This window comes from Eurosta solidaginis, chromosome X (genome assembly GCF_040869045.1).
Source record: "Eurosta solidaginis isolate ZX-2024a chromosome X, ASM4086904v1, whole genome shotgun sequence".
NCBI classification, from domain to species: Eukaryota; Metazoa; Arthropoda; class Insecta; order Diptera; family Tephritidae; genus Eurosta; species Eurosta solidaginis.
This window is the reverse complement of record NC_090324.1, coordinates 127,691,979-127,701,494: the sequence shown is the minus strand read 5'-3', so window position 1 is coordinate 127,701,494 and position 9,516 is coordinate 127,691,979. Positions and strand designations below refer to the sequence as shown.

General features: G+C 35.0%; 1 pseudogene; it reads right to left on the bottom strand.

Moving 5' to 3' along the window:
• Nucleotides 1-531: 531 nt before the first annotated feature.
• LOC137235146 (uridine-cytidine kinase-like 1 pseudogene) lies at nucleotides 532-1,447 on the bottom strand (annotated as a pseudogene).
• Between the last annotated feature and the right edge of the window lie 8,069 nt (nucleotides 1,448-9,516).

The window sequence follows — 9,516 nt, the reverse complement described above, 5'->3', positions numbered from 1 at the left end:
GTTGAAGCACTCTTACCAGACATCCTATTTTTGAACGACTTTAAAGGAGAAATCGTAATAAACGAAGAAACTACATCCCTTAACGGCACATTTATAATACACTACAACAACGCTACAATTATAATCAACGGGAAAAAATTTTCCAATACAGAAAAGCGCACAAGCAAGCCCCTACCCGGTATACTTCAGCCATTTTCAGAATCAAATAGAACCGAGGAAATATTGTCCCTACAAATGCTAAAGCAGATAAACATAAATAACACGAAACTAATAGAATACACAAAATCTGCAAATCATTTCAACTATGCTACTAATATCAGTATCGCACTGGTAGCTAAATTCATTATTATATCCATTACAAGGTCAAGATTACCCCTCAAAAAGGTCAACCATCAGCAGCCCATCGAACTGACAGAGGCTGCAATAGAGGGCTTAAATCAAATATTTCAAAAACCCAGCACCTCAAACGCTGACGTTTGAATTTCAGGGGGGGAGCTGGTAGCACGACGCACGCCAAAGTCTTCATCCAGCTCATGCGAGCAATGCATTAAATTTACCATATGTAGCTATCAACAATGATGCTAATATGATATTCTCCTCGGGTACATCATGATCGAGTGGCACACGTAATGCCATCATAGCAGCTGCACCCGTGGCAACAGTAGCATCCATCAATAGGACTTTATAGTCTTGTTTATCTTTTGATTAGTTTGTATGAGTATCTTTCCTGTGGGTACATCTTTGCATACATCACAAATGGCTTGTTCCATTGTTTCGCCAGCTCGCAGAATGGAGACGCCACATATTTTGCGAGAACCCGTACGTTTGCCTTCATAGAGTACACCTTGTGGTGTTTCCACTGTTGTGGTTTTAAGTGGGAACAAACTCAATGCATATTCAATAACCAAACGTATAAGACGTTTCGAATGGAATATGAACTCATCTCGTGAAGTACTACGGCAACGTACATATATATGTAAACCTTTAATTTGAGGTGTAGGTGGCAGTAGATGTACCGACTCTGGCATTGGTTGATCTTTATAAGAATTCACTAATGTTTCATGTAATTTGAAACCGCGCAATTGCAGTTGTGTATGTACGTGTTGTACTATGAGATGTATAGCTACTTTGTTTTCACCACCACGGAGCACTATAATATCGGCATGCGCCATAGATTGTGCAATATAATTGGCACGGGAGGGTTTCACCATAGTCAAATACTGCTTACGTACGCCGCTGAGATCACGTCTGCGCTGTGAAATGTTTCTCTTCAGACGTCGGGCCAAACTTATGCATCGGTATCTACAACCACTTTCATATCTAACAGTGAATGTACCTCGAAATTGTGAAATGCTAATCTACCCTCGAATATTATAACATTTGCACCAAACATAGTTTTAGTCTTTGATTCACGTGAATGTGCTACAAAATTGTAGATGGGTACCTCCACCTTTTATGTCCACGGCATTATGGCCGCCACGTAGCGCATCAGGTGGTGGTGTTGATTTATTAAATTTATATACTGTCGAAATATAAACTCCATGCGTTAGGCTTAATCCCAACGTCTCTAACAGGTTGAAAACCCGCAACATTAGAAGTTGGCGAGAAAAAAAAAAAATATAGTTCACAATGCTGCCAGAAATCAACGCCAAAATAATGATGTATGCCTGCCTGTACAGCCAATAGCATAGAATTCCAAATTGATACCAAATTCAATGGTATACTTTTTTGCATAGACGTAGCGCGATGAAATTCATGATAGCCATTTATGCGTAGCTCGTTATGATGTTTTTTGATTAGATGATCAAACAAAATGTTGTCACCCATATGGCTCTGGGATGTTAGCACCCCATTTCTGGAATTTTATAACAAAACATATGCCAAATAATTGGTCACTAATTGGTCATAATTGGTCAGCAGGTTTCAGTAATTGGTCAGCATTAGAAAAAATTTTATGGAAATTTTAAAATTTTCATGGTCGGGTGTGGGATGTTAGCACCCCATTTCTGGAATTTTATAACAAAACATATGCCAAATAATTGGTCACTAATTGGTCATAATTGGTCAGCGGGTCCCACTAATTGGTCAGCCATAGACAATTTTTTATGGCCATTTAAAGTTTTCCAAGGGAAAAACAATTTTCCTGTTTAAACACCCTGTATACATAAATTTTCCAAAAAAAAATATGCCAATTAATTGGTCACTAATTGGTCATAATTGGTCAGCAGGTTTCGTTAATTGGTCAGCCATAGGAACTTTTTAATTAATTTTTAAAGTTTTCTTTGTTATCGGATGTTATCGTGTTATCGGATGTTAGCACCCCATCGGTGGATTTTCAAATCGAAACGTATGCCAAATAATTGGTCACTAATTGGTCATAATTGGTCAGCGGGTCCCACTAATTGGTCAGCCATAGAAAATTTTTTATGGCCATTTAAAGTTTTCCAAGGGAAAAACAATTTTCCTGTTTAAACACCCTGTATACATAAATTTTCCAAAAAAAATTATGCCAATTAATTGGTCACTAATTGGTCATAATTGGTCAGTGGGTCCCACTAATTGGTCAGCCATAGACAATTTTTTATGACCATTTAAAGTTTTCCAAGGAAAATCAATTTTGCTGTCTAGACACCCTGTATACATAAATTTTCCAAAAAAAATTATGCCAATTAATTGGTCACTAATTGGTCATAATTGGTCAGCAGGTTTCGTTAATTGGTCAGCCATAGGAACTTTTTAATTAATTTTTAAAGTTTTCTTTGTTATCGGATGTTATCGTGTTATCGGATGTTAGCACCCCATCGGTGGATTTTCAAATCGAAACGTATGCCAAATAATTGGTCACTAATTGGTCATAATTGGTCAGCGGGTCCCACTAATTGGTCAGCCATAGACAATTTTTTATGGCCATTTAAAGTTTTCCAAGGGAAAAACAATTTTCCTGTTTAAACACCCTGTATACATAAATTTTCCAAAAAAATTATGCCAATTAATTGGTCACTAATTGGTCATAATTGGTCACCAGGTTTCGTTAATTGGTCAGCCATAGGAACTTTATAATTAATTTTTAAAGTTTTCTTTGTTATCGGATGTTACCCTGTTATCGGATGTTAGCACCCCATCGGTGGATTTTGAATTCGAAAAGCATGCCAAATAATTGGTCACTAATTGGTCATAATTGGTCAGTGGGTCCCACTAATTGGTCAGCCATAGACAATTTTTTATGGCCATTTAAAATTTTCCAAGGAAAACCAATTTTCCTGTCTAGACACCCTGTATAAATAAATTTTCCAAAAAAAAAATATGCCAATTAATTGGTCACTAATTGGTCATAATTGATCAGCAGGTTTCGTTAATTGGTCAGCCATAGGAACTTTTTAATTAATTTTTAAAGTTTTCTTTGTTATCGGATGTTATCGTGTTATCGGATGTTAGCACCCCATCGGTGGATTTTCAAATCGAAACGTATGCCAAATAATTGGTCACTAATTGGTCATAATTGGTCAGCGGGTCCCACTAATTGGTCAGCCATAGAAAATTTTTTATGGCCATTTAAAGTTTTCCAAGGGAAAAACAATTTTCCTGTTTAAACACCCTGTATACATAAATTTTCCAAAAAAAATTATGCCAATTAATTGGTCACTAATTGGTCATAATTGGTCAGTGGGTCCCACTAATTGGTCAGCCATAGACAATTTTTTATGACCATTTAAAATTTTCCAAGGAAAATCAATTTTGCTGTCTAGACACCCTGTATACATAAATTTTCCAAAAAAAATTATGCCAATTAATTGGTCACTAATTGGTCATAATTGGTCAGCAGGTTTCGTTAATTGGTCAGCCATAGGAACTTTTTAATTAATTTTTAAAGTTTTCTTTGTTATCGGATGTTACCCTGTTATCGGATGTTAGCACCCCATCGGTGGATTTTCGATTCGAAAGGTATGCCAAATAATTGGTCACTAATTGGTCATAATTGGTCAGCGGGTCCCACTAATTGGTCAGCCATAGAAAATTTTTTATGGCCATTTAAAATTTTCCAAGGGAAAAACAATTTTCCTGTTTAAACACCCTGTATACATAAATTTTCCAAAAAAATTATGCCAATTAATTGGTCACTAATTGGTCATAATTGGTCAGTGGGTCCCACTTTTTGGTCAGCCATAGACAATTTTTTATGACCATTTAAAGTTTTCCAAGGAAAATCAATTTTACTGTCTAGACACCCTGTATACATAAATTTTCCAAAAAAAATTATGCCAATTAATTGGTCACTAATTGGTCATAATTGGTCAGCAGGTTTCGTTAATTGGTCAGCCATAGGAACTTTTTAATTAATTTTTAAAGTTTTCTTTGTTATCGGATGTTATCGTGTTATCGGATGTTAGCACCCCATCGGTGGATTTTCAAATCGAAACGTATGCCAAATAATTGGTCACTAATTGGTCATAATTGGTCAGCGGGTCCCACTAATTGGTCAGCCATAGACAATTTTTTATGGCCATTTAAAGTTTTCCAAGGGAAAAACAATTTTCCTGTTTAAACACCCTGTATACATAAATTTTCCAAAAAAAATTATGCCAATTAATTGGTCACTAATTGGTCATAATTGGTCACCAGGTTTCGTTAATTGGTCAGCCATAGGAACTTTTTAATTAATTTTTAAAGTTTTCTTTGTTATCGGATGTTACCCTGTTATCGGATGTTAGCACCCCATCGGTGGATTTTGAATTCGAAAAGCATGCCAAATAATTGGTCACTAATTGGTCATAATTGGTCAGTGGGTCCCACTAATTGGTCAGCCATAGACAATTTTTTATGGCCATTTAAAGTTTTCCAAGGAAAACCAATTTTCCTGTCTAGACACCCTGTATAAATAAATTTTCCAAAAAAAAATATGCCAATTAATTGGTCACTAATTGGTCATAATTGATCAGCAGGTTTCGTTAATTGGTCAGCCATAGGAACTTTTTAATTAATTTTTAAAGTTTTCTTTGTTATCGGATGTTATCGTGTTATCGGATGTTAGCACCCCATCGGTGGATTTTCAAATCGAAACGTATGCCAAATAATTGGTCACTAATTGGTCATAATTGGTCAGCGGGTCCCACTAATTGGTCAGCCATAGAAAATTTTTATGGCCATTTAAAGTTTTCCAAGGGAAAAACAATTTTCCTGTTTAAACACCCTGTATACATAAATTTTCCAAAAAAAATTATGCCAATTAATTGGTCACTAATTGGTCATAATTGGTCAGTGGGTCCCACTAATTGGTCAGCCATAGACAATTTTTTATGACCATTTAAAGTTTTCCAAGGAAAATCAATTTTGCTGTCTAGACACCCTGTATACATAAATTTTCCAAAAAAAATTATGCCAATTAATTGGTCACTAATTGGTCATAATTGGTCAGCAGGTTTCGTTAATTGGTCAGCCATAGGAACTTTTTAATTAATTTTTAAAGTTTTCTTTGTTATCGGATGTTACCCTGTTATCGGATGTTAGCACCCCATCGGTGGATTTTCGATTCGAAAGGTATGCCAAATAATTGGTCACTAATTGGTCATAATTGGTCAGCGGGTCCCACTAATGGGTCAGCCATAGAAAATTTTTTATGGCCATTTAAAATTTTCCAAGGGAAAAACAATTTTCCTGTTTAAACACCCTGTATACATAAATTTTCCAAAAAAATTATGCCAATTAATTGGTCACTAATTGGTCATAATTGGTCAGTGGGTCCCACTTTTTGGTCAGCCATAGACAATTTTTTATGACCATTTAAAGTTTTCCAAGGAAAATCAATTTTACTGTCTAGACACCCTGTATACATAAATTTTCCAAAAAAAATTATGCCAATTAATTGGTCACTAATTGGTCATAATTGGTCAGCAGGTTTCGTTAATTGGTCAGCCATAGGAACTTTTTAATTAATTTTTAAAGTTTTCTTTGTTATCGGATGTTATCGTGTTATCGGATGTTAGCACCCCATTGGTGGATTTTCAAATCGAAACGTATGCCAAATAATTGGTCACTAATTGATCATAATTGGTCAGCGGGTCCCACTAATTGGTCAGCCATAGACAATTTTTTATGGCCATTTAAAGTTTTCCAAGGGAAAAACAATTTTCCTGTTTAAACACCCTGTATACATAAATTTTCCAAAAAAAATTATGCCAATTAATTGGTCACTAATTGGCCATAATTGGTCACCAGGTTTCGTTAATTGGTCAGCCATAGGAACTTTTTAATTAATTTTTAAAGTTTTCTTTGTTATCGGATGTTACCCTGTTATCGGATGTTAGCACCCCATCGGTGGATTTTGAATTCGAAAAGCATGCCAAATAATTGGTCACTAATTGGTCATAATTGGTCAGTGGGTCCCACTAATTGGTCAGCCATAGACAATTTTTTATGGCCATTTAAAGTTTTCCAAGGAAAACCAATTTTCCTGTCTAGACACCCTGTATAAATAAATTTTCCAAAAAAAAATATGCCAATTAATTGGTCACTAATTGGTCATAATTGATCAGCAGGTTTCGTTAATTGGTCAGCCATAGGAACTTTTTAATTAATTTTTAAAGTTTTCTTTGTTATCGGATGTTATCGTGTTATCGGATGTTAGCACCCCATCGGTGGATTTTCAAATCGAAACGTATGCCAAATAATTGGTCACTAATTGGTCATAATTGGTCAGCGGGTCCCACTAATTGGTCAGCCATAGAAAATTTTTATGGCCATTTAAAGTTTTCCAAGGGAAAAACAATTTTCCTGTTTAAACACCCTGTATACATAAATTTTCCAAAAAAAATTATGCCAATTAATTGGTCACTAATTGGTCATAATTGGTCAGTGGGTCCCACTAATTGGTCAGCCATAGACAATTTTTTATGACCATTTAAAATTTTCCAAGGAAAATCAATTTTGCTGTCTAGACACCCTGTATACATAAATTTTCCAAAAAAAATTATGCCAATTAATTGGTCACTAATTGGTCATAATTGGTCAGCAGGTTTCGTTAATTGGTCAGCCATAGGAACTTTTTAATTAATTTTTAAGGTTTTCTTTGTTATCGGATGTTACCCTGTTATCGGATGTTAGCACCCCATCGGTGGATTTTCGATTCGAAAGGTATGCCAAATAATTGGTCACTAATTGGTCATAATTGGTCAGCGGGTCCCACTAATTGGTCAGCCATAGAAAATTTTTTATGGCCATTTAAAATTTTCCAAGGGAAAAACAATTTTCCTGTTTAAACACCCTGTATACATAAATTTTCCAAAAAAATTATGCCAATTAATTGGTCACTAATTGGTCATAATTGGTCAGTGGGTCCCACTTTTTGGTCAGCCATAGACAATTTTTTATGACCATTTAAAGTTTTCCAAGGAAAATCAATTTTACTGTCTAGACACCCTGTATACATAAATTTTCCAAAAAAAATTATGCCAATTAATTGGTCACTAATTGGTCATAATTGGTCAGCAGGTTTCGTTAATTGGTCAGCCATAGGAACTTTTTAATTAATTTTTAAAGTTTTCTTTGTTATCGGATGTTATCGTGTTATCGGATGTTAGCACCCCATCGGTGGATTTTCAAATCGAAACGTATGCCAAATAATTGGTCACTAATTGGTCATAATTGGTCAGCGGGTCCCACTAATTGGTCAGCCATAGACAATTTTTTATGGCCATTTAAAGTTTTCCAAGGGAAAAACAATTTTCCTGTTTAAACACCCTGTATACATAAATTTTCCAAAAAAAATTATGCCAATTAATTGGTCACTAATTGGTCATAATTGGTCACCAGGTTTCGTTAATTGGTCAGCCATAGGAACTTTTTAATTAATTTTTAAAGTTTTCTTTGTTATCGGATGTTACCCTGTTATCGGATGTTAGCACCCCATCGGTGGATTTTGAATTCGAAAAGCATGCCAAATAATTGGTCACTAATTGGTCATAATTCGTCAGTGGGTCCCACTAATTGGTCAGCCATAGACAATTTTTTATGGCCATTTAAAGTTTTCCAAGGAAAACCAATTTTCCTGTCTAGACACCCTGTATAAATAAATTTTCCAAAAAAAAATATGCCAATTAATTGGTCACTAATTGGTCATAATTGGTCAGCAGGTTTCGTTAATTGGTCAGCCATAGGAACTTTTTAATTAATTTTTAAAGTTTTCTTTGTTATCGGATGTTATCGTGTTATCGGATGTTAGCACCCCATCGGTGGATTTTCAAATCGAAACGTATGCCAAATAATTGGTCACTAATTGGTCATAATTGGTCAGCGGGTCCCACTAATTGGTCAGCCATAGAAAATTTTTTATGGCCATTTAAAGTTTTCCAAGGGAAAAACAATTTTCCTGTTTAAACACCCTGTATACATAAATTTTCCAAAAAAAATTATGCCAATTAATTGGTCACTAATTGGTCATAATTGGTCAGTGGGTCCCACTAATTGGTCAGCCATAGACAATTTTTTATGACCATTTAAAGTTTTCCAAGGAAAATCAATTTTGCTGTCTAGACACCCTGTATACATAAATTTTCCAAAAAAAATTATGCCAATTAATTGGTCACTAATTGGTCATAATTGGTCAGCAGGTTTCGTTAATTGGTCAGCCATAGGAACTTTTTAATTAATTTTTAAAGTTTTCTTTGTTATCGGATGTTACCCTGTTATCGGATGTTAGCACCCCATCGGTGGATTTTCGATTCGAAAGGTATGCCAAATAATTGGTCACTAATTGGTCATAATTGGTCAGCGGGTCCCACTAATTGGTCAGCCATAGAAAATTTTTTATGGCCATTTAAAATTTTCCAAGGGAAAAACAATTTTCCTGTTTAAACACCCTGTATACATAAATTTTCCAAAAAAATTATGCCAATTAATTGGTCACTAATTGGTCATAATTGGTCAGTGGGTCCCACTTTTTGGTCAGCCATAGACAATTTTTTATGACCATTTAAAGTTTTCCAAGGAAAATCAATTTTACTGTCTAGACACCCTGTATACATAAATTTTCCAAAAAAAATTATGCCAATTAATTGGTCACTAATTGGTCATAATTGATCAGCAGGTTTCGTTAATTGGTCAGCCATAGGAACTTTTTAATTAATTTTTAAAGTTTTCTTTGTTATCGGATGTTATCGTGTTATCGGATGTTAGCACCCCATCGGTGGATTTTCAAATCGAAACGTATGCCAAATAATTGGTCACTAATTGGTCATAATTGGTCAGCGGGTCCCACTAATTGGTCAGCCATAGACAATTTTTTATGGCCTTTTATAGTTTTCCAAGGGAAAAACAATTTTCCTGTTTAAACACCCTGTATACATAAATTTTCCAAAAAAAATTATGCCAATTAATTGGTCACTAATTGGTCATAATTGGTCACCAGGTTTCGTTAATTGGTCAGCCATAGGAACTTTTTAATTAATTTTTAAAGTTTTCTTTGTTATCGGATGTTACCCTGTTATCGGATGTTAGCACCCCATCGGTGGATTTTGAATTCGA